At 43.1% G+C, this 13,394-nt stretch overlaps 1 protein-coding gene across 1 annotated transcript in view; it reads left to right on the top strand.

The window, feature by feature from the left end:
* tmem8b (transmembrane protein 8B) overlaps positions 1 to 13,394 on the top strand; it is a 147,264-nt gene that overhangs the window by 96,353 nt on the left and 37,517 nt on the right. The window lies entirely within an intron of this gene.

The following is a 13,394-nucleotide window of genomic DNA, read 5'->3' as shown; positions in this document are numbered from 1 at the left end:
TTTATCCAAAGCAACTTACATTGCATTTAATTAGTTCATGCATTTCCTGGGAATCAGACCAATAACCTTGGCGTTGCTAGCACCATTTGAGCTACAGAAATACTGTGCATTCACTCTTTTACATTCTTACTCTGTTTTTTTTTTTTTCTTTAACTCGATATAAACATTCAAAGCATTCAGAGCATTATTATTATTATTTTTTATTTTTTATTTTACCTTCTGAAATGTTTACTTCATGTTATAATGCATTACCTTGTACCAGCCACCATGATTCTTGGCATAGCGAATGCATTCGTAAATCTGTAATACCCTTTAATCTGTGAGCGTATTACACATGCTAGCCTAAAATGCATCAAAAAAGCATGATAACTTTACTCAAAAGTATTTAATGTCCTGAATCTTTCTTTTTTATAAACATACATTTCTACAATTTCTACATATATATATATATATATATATATATATATATTGCTGTTGAAATTAATATCTTTAATATTATGTTCTTCCATCTGCTGGAAAGATCAGACGGTCGGTGCCCAAATACCCATTGGGACTCTGGTGCCCAATACTTTTGATGGAGTCACTCAGGAACTTCTAAGGTGTTTGAAGGATTATGAATAATTCAGATCTTTACATTTCTCCTAAAACTCAGAGCCCATATGGCATTTAACTGACTTGGGGTTACGACTCAGAAGCTCTTCAGCTAAATTCTTATGGGTGGCAGAGACTCATTTCACCATAGCCTGATTAATATCAAATGTTAGCAAGTGTCAGCCTGTTCTCACAGCATGAGAGGTTTAAAACTAAAAGGGGTTTGGTTGCAAATGTCACCATACTTTTTCGTCTCAGGTGCCTGGTGAAAAGTGTTGGCTTCTAGTGGTTGATAATGTGCATTTGCCTTCATTTGTGTATCATTAAAAACTCCTTGTAAGTTTATATGCCAAGTCCACACTTCTATACAAACAGATGACGAACATGGACCTATTCATTAGTTGATATGTCATGCCTCCAGTGAAACATTAAAGTGTGTTGAAGGCCACATATCTCTCAACAGCCTCCATCTCTCTTAGATTTTATTGCTGCATTTAATGGATGTTTACTTGAATGGCACCGAGCAGGAAAAGGGGAGAAGAATGAGCTCTCGTGGCAAAGGTTACTTTAAAAAGCCACATATGAGGCTTTCAGTAGCTGAAAGGTGTGATGTTTGGCAGTGAGAGTGAATGCTGTGAGATGGCTGAGCGGTTATATGACTGTATTGCTGAGGAGGGAGGGGATGATAGCTGGTGATGAAGCTTGGAAACAGGTTTCTTGACAGCTTAAATGCCTGCGAATGCATTGGTGTGAAGAGTCATCACATAATGGCCCCATTTCTGTTTCCCAGAGTAGGTGATTCTTATAAAAAAAATCAGTGTCTGAGAGCATTATACGACTTTGACTTTAACCAAAGTATGATATTGTATATCTTTACTGTCTTGAAGTAATATTCTGGATTCAAGTTAAGCACTGTTGACAGAATTTGTTCATTACCACAAAAATATTTTCTTCTTTTTTTATATATACTGCTCCCATTTACTTCCATTGTAGGTGCCGCTCATAACCTCCATTTTTACCTTTTTAGAGGATTTAAAAGCCGAAATGTGAAGCTTATAATTTTATAAAAGCATTAATTCTCTCTTAATAATTTTTGCAGTTGGTTTAGGTTTCATGACATTACGTTGTCATAATAACGAAGTTGTAAAATTGGACCAGGGCGTGCTGTTCATATAAGCTGAAAATGCTCTCCATAGCCAAGCCATTTGAGAGAATGAGTTTGTGGACTCCCTAATTAATATTAATATTAATATTAATACTATAAATTACTATAAATTCCCTTGTCATTTGATGTGTAATATAAAGCTTGTATAATAAAATGTTGGTAATACGTATGTAACTGTCCGTCATTTATTTATTTGCAAAAAAATGTAAAAATTACCTGAATCCAAAACAGCTTTGGCGCCTACGCTCTGTTGTTATGCATCGTCATCATTGTTCTGCGTTCTCGTTGGTTTGCTGACATATAGGGGATTTCATGTGCAAAGAAATTTCATGCGCGAATTGCTTGTTTAACAATGTAAAAGTCTTTAGTGTCACTTAGATCAATTTAATGGATCCTTGCTGAATACAAATTTTAATTTCTTTTAAAAAATCACATTGAAATCATTTTGACATACATATTGTTTATGTATTGAAACTTTACATCAGAAAGTTCCCTCTATTGTTGATTGAGTTATTAATAATAATAAAAACAGTAGTGAGCTGCTTATCAAGTTTGTCTTGACTGTCTCTGCTCCACCATTTCAACTAAAATGATCTGGGTTATGGAGGTGAAGATTCAATTTCTCCAACCAGCACTTTGGAAGGTAGATGAAGATGGTGATATTTTTGTCTTTTACTGGCCGGCCAGGGTATTTTAAAGGGTTTTTTTTTTGGTTTTTTTTTAAAGGTAGACTACAGACTAGCCCCATGAGTGGGTGCCATGGTCATAAAGTAAATGATTTCCGTTTTCTAGCCATATGCTGTCATCAGGGAAATATCTTGGTAAGACAGCTAGATGATGGATGTCTGCTCCATTGCTGTAACTCAGTTTTATGAGCACCAGGCTTAATAGGAGCCATTCCTGTTTCTACCGGCAGGCACCTGGCCTCTCCAGGACTCAGGGCAAGTCATCAGAAAGTTGGACTGAGCAGACAATTTGAAACTGAATTCTAGCATAAAGTATATTATGGAGGAATAGTTCCCGGCTGAGTTTTCCAAGAATCTTCTTAAGCAGAACGCAGTAGGGGGGAAATTACATGACTGCACTGTCAGAAAGGCACACAACGGGTAAATGTCCTCAGGTTTGCATTATTGATCTTGGTTTGTTAGAAAGGGTCCATCTAGTCAGTCCTCCATTCACCTTGATGCCCTTCACATTCCTGAGTTTCCACTCCCGACTGCATCATTAAGAAAAAACATGCACTCACCACAACACATAACTGAAAGGGAAGAACGAAACAAGACTGCTTCAAGAGTCACCACATGTGGGATTTGAACTAACAGCCTCCTGACCTCCAGCACAGATCTTTAACAACCTCATCACACTGCCCAAAGAGACATAGAACATCGAGTCAGCACAGCCCAGTATAGCTGTTGCTGTGACAGCATGGTTTTGAATTAAAAAAAAGATTCCATTTCATTATAGTGGTCTTAATGTCATGAGCCAAATTTGAGAATTTCTAGAAGGAGTAGCCCCCTAGAGCCTAGACTATGGAGCATAGGATCTCTGCAACACTTCATTTTAGTAGGAATTGTCGCGATGCATTGGCTGAAAATTATAAATGGGGTATTGTTGGAATTCTCATAACCCAAAACATAAAATGGCTTTTGAATAGTTAAACCTGGGTTAACATTGAACCCTGGGTATTCATTAGTTGGCATTTCACACTGAACATTCTTATCCTAAATTAAAAGCAGAATTGAAAGCGGAATTTAGAATGCAGATAACCCAAGGTTAAGTGCAGTGTGAAAGCCCTAAAGAGACCAAAAGAATGAATTTTTAATGAAAAATGATTCAATCAATAAAAAGATTTATCTATCATTTATTAAAATTTCTTTTTACCACTAGACACAAAATTGCACAGGTCAGATACCTTCTGGACATGGGAGACCATGATAGCGCAAGGACAGGTGCAGCATGGTCTAAATTCTGATCTTTATGAGTTTTAGTTAAAATTGGACAGTTTATAGGTGAAGAATTATTATTTTTTATTACTTTAAGGAGTTCATTGAAATCATCACGGAAAGAGAAAAAAATGGGTTTGAATGATAAATGAAAATAGAATAAAAATTGTGAATTTTTGAACTGATCGTGGCACTACAGGGTAACAGTGGAAGACCCTAAATTTGCTTTGGAGATTATTCTAGACCACTCCAGTGAGCCAAATATCACAACAGCTCTCTAAACAGTTCTAGTGGCTCCCATTGGGCAGGAGAACAATAATAAGAGTACTAGCGAATACAAGAAATGTCATAGCAGCTTTGGTGCTCGACCCCTAATGATGAAGTAATGGTTTGTCCTCATGTCAGGATCCACTCAGAGGAGCAGCTTTGAAAAAAATCTCAAAAATAGGAATGGCCTTTTAATGAAATTGAGAGTGACAATTACCCAGGGGGCCAAAAAAATCTGCAGCAACACAAGTTGCATTACAGGCTTGTTTGATGAAATGTCTCAATTTTAAAAAACTGATATAATAGCACCGATGCCCTGTACTGCCGAGATAATGATTTTAGATATGATGTGCCTGAAGGCACTGCATGGAGATTTCCCAAGTCACAGTGTGTCTGCTGATAGTATGGAAAGCCTCTAGTCAATAAGATGTTGAATATGGTCACTCAAATGCTATATGAATCACATACCACATTCAACTTTAATTTAATTTACTCAGAACAGCAAGATCTGCTAGAACTGTTATTACATTTTCATATGATAAACAGGAATGAAACAAGGCCGTGTTGTTATTAGGTGGTATTTAATATATGTGATAAATGACATCACATATAACTTGTAATTTTTACTATGAATGTCTTCACATTTGATCACATTGCTATAGAGGGAGTTTTCCAGACTACTTTTTCTTTTCATTACATAAACACTACCGTTCAAAATGTTGGAGTCGGTATGAAGTCTCCAATGCTCACAAAGACTGCAGTTATTTGATTAAAAATACATATTGTGAAATATTATTTCAATTCAAAATAACAATTTTTTATATATTTTAAAATAGAATGTGGTGGCAAAGCTGAATTTTCAACATCATTACTCCAGTCTTCGGCATCACATGACCCTTTAGAAATTGAAAACAGTTGTGCTGCTTAATATGTTTATGGAAACCATGATACATTTTTCAGTATTCTTTGATAAGTAGAAAGTAAAAAAACTAAAAAAACTGATTTTATTTAAAATAGAATTCTTTTGTAACAATGTGAAATGTGAATTTTTAGACCTGCTTAATTGTAAATGGTTGAACCCGCTGCTTTGGCAGCTTCTCTGACATACACATGCACACGGAGTCAGTCCCTTCATCTCATGAGTTTGTCCTCAAGCAGACATGTACTCCTGACAGAAACCCAAGAGGGGAGAGTTGAGCCAGGCTGTTGAGCTAATGAGCTGCAGTACAGGCCAGAGGATGGGTGTGTGCGTGTGTGTGTGTGTGTGTGTGTGTGTGTGTGTGTGTGTGTGTGTGTGTGTGTGTGTGTGTGTGCGTGCGTGCGTGCGTGCGTGTGTGCGTGCGTGCGTGCGTGTGTGTGTGTGTGTGTGTGTGTTGAATTGTTCCCCTCTCCGGCTGCTCTGAGTGGCTCTCCTGGACAGTTTGAGGTCAAGTCAGACTCAGGCCTGCCGTCAGGTCTTAAGTGATTTCTGCTGGAACCAAGTGCTCGTTGCTCATGAGGTAATTATGCCCTTCAAGTCTGAAGGCAGCTAGTGAATGTACCGGGTCCCTCGGAAGACATTTTAAAAACAAAGGTTTAATAACCAAAAATGTCAGCCTCAGGAGGACAAACAAAATAACATATTTGTAATTAGTTGGCAGGGTTAAAAATACTGCAAATAGAATTTAAGTATTCACTACAGGAAATATTGATTGCTGCTAGACATGCATATAATGTTGCAAATCACATTTTGAATATTATTTCAGCTTGTATTGTTTGTTATTGTACAATGGAATGGCAACCAATATGTAAACACGGTGAAGGGTTAGTTTACCCCAAAATGTCTTTAATTACTCACGCTCATGTCATTCCAACCCCATAAGACCTTCGTTCATCTTCGGAACACAAATGAAGATATTTTTGATGAAATCCGAGAGCTTTCTGACCCCCAATAGACTGCAACGTTATTACCACTTTCAATGTCCAGAAAGGTGGTAAAGACACCGTTAAAATAGTCCATGATGTGACTACAGTGGTTCAACCTTAATGTTATGAAGCGATGAGAATACTTTTTGTATTTTTTTGTATGTCACAAACTTTGTCAGAGACTGACACAAAAGAGAAGAAATTGTTAAATAAAGTTGTAAAAGTATTCTCGTCACTGTAGTCACATGTAGTCACTATTTTAACAATGTCTTTACCTTTCTGGGCCTTGATAGTGGTAGTAACGTTGAAGTCTATGGGGGGTCAGAAAGCGCCTCGGTTACGACTGTAACCTCGGTTCCCTGAAGAGGGAACGAGCGTTGCGTCGAGAAATGACGCTGTGGGAACGCTTTGCGTGATGACGTCTTGAAGCACATGTAAAATCAGTCCAATGGTGTGGCGGAACGTCAGAGGCGGGTGACGTCACGTACCAGGAAACTATAAAAGCCGGCCCAAAACAGAAAACGAAAGCTTCGTAAAAGTCTGAAGTCGAGCTGACAGGCATGAAGGAGATATGGCAGGGCGACGCAACGCTCGTTCCCTCTTCAGGGAACCGAGGTTACAGTCGTAACCGAGGCGTTCCCTTTCAAGGGAACTCCCGTTGCGTCGAGAAATGACGCTGTGGGAACGTCTATACCAACGCCTCCATAGCTACAAATGTCTGTCCTGTGTGAAATCCGTAGAGCAGCACTAGGAAGACAAAACATGAGACCCTGGAGCAGAGTCTAGATCCAGAGAGTAAAACCTGACGAAAGTGTGCGGTGAGGACCAGCCTGCCGCATCACAGACGTCCTGTAAAGAAACTCCTGAAATAAGGGCCTTAGAGGCCGCCATACTCCTCGTCGAGTGCGACCGGACAGCCAACGGAGAAGGCTGCCCAGCCGCCTCATAAGCAAGTGAGATAGCCTCGACCACCCACTTGCTCATCCTTTGCTTAGACACCGGGCCCCCTTTGTTAGGGGACCCAAAGCACACAAATAATTGATCACTTTTACGCCACAAGGCAGCTCTGTGGACGTAAGCGTCTAACGCCCGCACAGGGCAAAGCAAATTATTAGCCTCCTGGTCAGCATTTTGAAAGGGAGGAGGACAGAAGGCCTGCAGAACAACAGGTCTGACCACATTAGTGGGGACCTTGGGGGATATAACCCGGTCTCGGATGAAGGAACGCTTTAACCATACCCGGAGCAAACTCTAAGCATGACGGAGCCACCGACAATGCTTGAAGATCCCCTATTCTCTTGAGAGAAGAAATAGCCAGAAGGAAAAGAGCTTTCAGAGTAAGAAACTTCTCAGGAACCTCCTCAATGGGCTCAAAGGGGGCCTGGGATAAGCCTTGTAGCACAAAGGACAAATCCCAAGGTGGCACCCTAGAGCGAACTGCAGGCCTCAGCCTCCAAGTGCCACGAAGGAAACGAGATACCAAGGGGTCTTTCCCCACAGACATTCCACCCAAAGGAATGTGGTAAGCACCTATGGCAGCCACATAGACCTTTAAAGTGGACGGGGTCAGACCTGCAGTGAACCGTTCCTGCAGGAACTCCAGCACTGTACCAATTGGGCAGTGGACTGGGTCCAACCGACGGTCACTACACCAAGAAGTGAATACTCTCCACTTCAGGGCATAAAGTTTCCTCGTGGAGGGAGCTCTGGACTGTAGAATGGTCTCAACAACCTCGGTTGAGAGACCTGACTCTATGAGCTGGGCCCCCTCAGAGGCCAAGCCCACAGGTTCCACAGTTCTGGCCGAGGGTGAAATATCGAGCCCTCTGCCTGGGACAGAAGGTCCCTCCTGACGGGTAACTCCAGAGGATGCCCGTCGAGGAGGGACACAAGATCGGGAAACCATACTCTGCCCGGCCAGCGCGGGGCTATAAGAAGTAGATGGACCCGGTCCCTGCGAACTCTTTCCAGAACTCCCGGGAGCAGAGCAACTGGGGGAAAGGCGTACAGACGTAGCCTCGGCCACGTCTGTACCATAGCATCCAGTCCCAGAGGAGCTGGATGCGTGAGGGAGAACCAAAGTGGACAGTGAGACGTCTCTCGAGACGCAAACAGATCCACTTGTGCTTGGCCAAACTCCCTCCATATCAGCTCCACCACCTCGGGGTGGAGCCTCCATTCCCCGGGCCTCGGCCCCTGCCTCGACAGAGTGTCTGCTCCTATATTCTGTACCCCGGGGATGTAAGCTGCCCTGAGTGACAGTAACTTCCCCTGGGACCACAAGAGGATATGGCGTGCCAAGTTGGATAACGGGCGCGAGCGCAAACCCCCTTGGTGGTTGATATAGGCGACTACCGATGTGTTGTCCGTATGTACTAGCACATGGTGCCCCCTGAGATCTGTGATAAAGCTCCTCAGAGCCCGGAAGACAGCTAACATCTCTAGGCGATTGATATGCCAGGAACGATGATGGTCTTCCCACAGACCTTGAGACGAGCGACCCTCCAGGATCGCTCCCCAGCCCGTGAGGGAAGCATCCGTCGTTAGCAATTTGCGACGACAAGGAGCTCCCAACACTGGGCCCTGGGACAGGAACCAAGGTTTCTTCCACATAACCAAGGCACGTAGGCATCGCCGCGTGACCTTGATTGTGCGAAATGGGTTGCCCCTCGGGGAAAACCCCCTGGTCCTGAGCCACCACTGCAGGGGCCTCATGTGTAGCAGTCCAAAAGGTATCACGTTGGAAGCTGCTGCCATGAGACCCAACAGTCTCTGGAACTGTTTGACAGTGAGTAGCTGGCCTAGCTTTACACTTTTCACAGCTGCAAGGATGGAATCTATCCGTGGCGGTGACAGGCGCGCCTGCATCGACACAGAATCCCAAACCACGCCTAGAAAAGTGGTCCTCTGTAGTGGAGAAAGCACACTCTTCTTGGCGTTCAGCCGTAACCCCAACTCTTTCATGTGGGCGAGAACAACATCTCGATGTTGAACCGCCATCTGATGCGAATGAGCTAAAATCAACCAATCGTCGATGTAGTTCGTAATGCGAATACCCTGGAGGCGCAGTGGCGCCAGAGCTGCATCCATGCATTTGGTGAAAGTGCGGGGTGATAAAGCTAGGCCGAATGGAAGAACTCGATATTGGTATGCTTTGCCCCCGAAAGCAAACCTCAGGAACTTCCAATGACACGGACGGATGGATATATGGAAATATGCGTCCTTGAGGTCTATCGTGACAAACCAGTCCTCGGACCTGATCTGTGGCACGATCTGCCTCAATGTTAACATTTTGAACTTGAGCTGCATGACTGACTCGTTCAGAACTCGAAGATCTAAAATGGGACGCAATCCCCCGTCCTTTTTTGGAACTATGAAGTACCGGCTGTAAAACCCGGTTTCCCTGCTGGAGGGAGGTACATATTCTATGGCCCCTTTCTCTAACAGAGTGTTTACTTCCTGTTCCATAACCAGAACGTGTTCGGGGCCCACCACTGTGGGCAGGACCCCCATAAACCGAGGTGGGCGTTTCTTGAATTGTATCTGATACCCTTTTTCCACGGTCTGCAGGACCCAACGAGAAACATTTGACAGTAGCTTCCACGCTGTCAAAGATTCTACTAGAGGTACCAGCCTCTCGAGACTGGTTTCTGGATTTTGTTGCTGTTGAGTAGCCTGTTCGACGCCCTGTAACGGCGAACCGGCAGGGAACGACCGAACAGACTGCTCTAGCACCCTCCTCGGAGGGGGCGGGCATCCCGAGGCCACTACGTTTCCGGGTGGACCTTGAGATATGTGCTCGCCGGAGACCGCTGCGCCCTGTAACACCGGAGGCGGCAGGGTTGGCAGAACGGTCCCCTGAGGGCACCGAAGAGAGACGGGCACCGTAAAATGAGGTGTTAACCGCTCTGCTTCGGGGGGGACTACCCTCATTTGTCCTGGGTCCTCGGACGTCAGGACTTTTTCCCAGCAGCCTTCTTGGCGGTAAGAACGGTCCGCAGATCCGTTCTACCCCTCGAAGACTGCTGGGTTTGAGCGCGCCCTCCGTGTCCCCGAGGTTTTTGTGGGGGAGCACGGAAGGAAACGCTCTGTTTCTGAGTGGCACGGTGCTCAGCGCTCTTTTTAGAGGAGTGAGGCTGCTCCCGCTCAGCAGCCTCATAGAAAGAACGGCGGGGGAGAAGTCTTTGGAGAGCAGCTGCTTGTTTGGCAGCTTCCTGTGATTTTGCTACTGCACTATTAACTGCATCGCCAAATAGACCAACCGTGGAGACCGGAGCATCTAAGAGAACATTTTTTTCTTTATCTTTAATGTCGCTCAGATTGAGCCACAGATGCCTCTCAGTGGCCACCAGGGCTGCCATAGACCGCCCAATTGATCTGGCGGTCTCCTTGGTGGCCCTGAGAGACAGATCTGTGGCTCTGCGTAGTTCAGCCACAGTGTCGGGACCAATACCCCCGCCCTCCTCTAAATCACCCAGCAGTTCAGCCTGATAGGCTTGCATAATAGACATCGTATGCAGACACGCTGCTGCTTGACCAGCGGCTGCATACGATTTATGAACCAGGGAAGATGTTATTTTAACTGGTTTAGATGGAAGTGTAGGAGTCTTCAGGGAAGATGCCGTTGCTGGAGAGAGATAGCTCGCAAGCGTCTCTTCCACCTTCGGCATCTCCCCATAACCATGCTCTTTATATTTATAAATGGAAGAGTAGTGGGATGTGTGTGGTGAAAATACTCTGTATGACACTGGTTTTTCCCACGATCTCGACACCTCGGTGTGGAGATCGGGGAAAAACGGAAGACTCCTGCGCTGGGGCTGCGCACGAGATGGCAGGAAGCGTTCGTCAAGCTTGCTTTTTGAGCGAACGTCCTGCCTATCCTCTGGCCACTCAATGGAAAGTCTGTCAACTGCTCTAGTAATAACATCGAGCAGTTCCTCAAACACGTGAGACTGAGGTGGCGAATCCTCAGACTCAGCTTCAACACTCACAACATCCAACTCCTCAGAGCTGGACAATTGCAGTATTGGTGCCTCTATCAGGGGGGAAGAAACCGCAGCGCGTGCTTCCGCACCCTGATGAGAGGCACTGGATCTGTCAGATTGATGCTGAGATAAGGCAGAGCCCGTCTCAACATCCACTGACAGATCCATTTGCGAACCCCAGGTCTGAGATCGCCGCCGAGCCTCAGCCGCGGCGGGACCCGAGCCCTGGGGAACGTGGTCGGGATTGAACCGAGCCAAACGGGATCGGAGCGTACGCAATGGAAGCGCACAGCAATGCTCACAGTCACCACCCTCGAGTGCTGACTGGGCATGCTCCTCTCCCAAACAAACAACACAAAGAGTGTGTGTGTCACCTCCCGTTAAATAACGCGGGCAGGGATGGACACACACTCGATACTGCTGCTTGCTCGCCATAACTGAATCAATATATATATATATAGAGACAGACAACACCAAATAACAAGGACAGATTTCAACACAGAGCGCAACTGAAGACTCAGAAAGCTTTCGTTTTCTGTTTTGGGCCGGCTTTTATAGTTTCCTGGTACGTGACGTCACCCGCCTCTGACGTTCCGCCACACCATTGGACTGATTTTACATGTGCTTCAAGACGTCATCACGCAAAGCGTTCCCACAGCGTCATTTCTCGACGCAACGGGAGTTCCCTTGAAAGGGAACTCTCAGATTTCATCAAAAATATCTTAATTTGTGTTCCGAAGATGAACGAAGGTCTTACAGGTTTGGAACGACATGAGGGTGAGTAATTAATGACAGAATATACATTTTTGGGTGAAATAACCCTTTAAGTAGAAGTTATTGTATGTTGTGTAATTATACACAGTATGACTGTTCTTTTGAAGGTTTACTGTACGTGTTCTCATTTTGGAGATGCTCACTCAAATGTCATTGTTATTTATTTAAGTATGCATGAAAACTGTTGCAGGGTTTCATATTCGTTTTATTCGGGTTATTATAATAATAATAGTAATAATGATAAATAAGAAGAATATTAATAACAATAAAATGAATATTAATTTTTATATTTTTATAGATCATTATCATCCCTCTATTTTGAATAGGTTAGTTATGCTTAGGTTATGAATAGGTTATTAGGACTTTACAAAGTTATACCCTGTTGCCTTTATGCAAATTGAAACCTATCGTGTGACATGCATATGACTATAAAATATAGTTTAATTTTTTTTTTTTTTTTACCAACACTTTTTATTCTTGAATATGGTATACAGTAACTTTGCAATAATAAAGATGCATTTCTGTCTCTTTTCCCCAATAAACTGCAAAAGTAAGTGGAAAGTTCTCAACTTCAAGTAATAGGTTACGAGTGGTCAGAGGCTCTTATTCATTTACAAAAATTTTCACTCACTGCTTAGGAAACAGCGCTTTTGGGATAATTGCCGTAGATATTAAGTACTTATGTGCGACTAATGTCTTATAGTGCTTTGGGAACCTAGCCTGATTCTAATGGCACTGCAGTTGAAAGACTTTGCCGTTAAATTACGTTTTTTTTCTTTTTATAACTCCATTGACTGAAGATGAAAAGCTGAAAAAAGTTCAGAGTACTGTCACATGAAAAGAGCTGAAACAGATCTAAATAACTGGACCCCATCAGCTTTGTAGAGCAGAGACACAGAGTGTATTTTTAAATCTGATTTTCCTCGATTTTCCTCCCATCTGGGTGTCATTCTTCCTTCCCTGTTCTTCAGCTTATTAAGCTCTCTGTGCTTCCCTTAATTAGATGTAATTCAGCCATTTTACTCTGACAGCATATAATGCTTTCAGTTTGGCTAACATTTAAACACAGTCAGTAGAATAAAAGGTCCTACTTAATTTTATAATTATATTGTTGTATTAGTTTAATTGATATTTAAGCATTATCACAAGGAAAGCAACATGATTGCATGATACTTTCTTTATACAGCAGTTCAATAAATAAGAATTAAAATTTTGAGTAACTTATATTTTAGATACAATATTGCTAGTTATTTTGTCTGCATTTTCTCTGCCAGCAAAAAATAGTCCCAAACAAAGTCCGCACATTTACAAGCAAAAAGCAGTAGTGGCGTTTCATTGTTCAATGGATCAGCATTTTTGAACGAATCAGTGTGTGTGATTCACTGAGTCAAATGTTCCATTTCTACTTAGCATTTTTGAACAAATCTGTTGAGTGAATGACTCGCTCATACAGAAAATCACTTTTTTTTTACCTTGTAATTTGTAATCAAAATGTCGTAACTTGATCTTCTGATAAAACTGTTTCTCTGGTGACGTATGCCGGACTTCTCCAATCATTAAGTCAGCTTAAAACCCCATCCTTTCCTACAATCGACTGCAAGCTCGCATTCAGATCTGCCTCCATCTAATCAACAACCAATGAACTGAAACAAGTTTCCATCCTACTGTTCTTTTCTTTTTCGGTAATCTGTTTCACTGTGTAACAGAAGGAACGATCTGTCGCTACTCCCATTTCATCACAAATTTAATAGTAGTCCGGTAGCA

Source organism: Leuciscus leuciscus (genome assembly GCF_965113295.1).
Source record: "Leuciscus leuciscus genome assembly, chromosome: 5".
Taxonomy (NCBI): Eukaryota; Metazoa; Chordata; class Actinopteri; order Cypriniformes; family Leuciscidae; genus Leuciscus; species Leuciscus leuciscus.
This window is presented reverse-complemented; position numbering and strand designations above follow the sequence as displayed.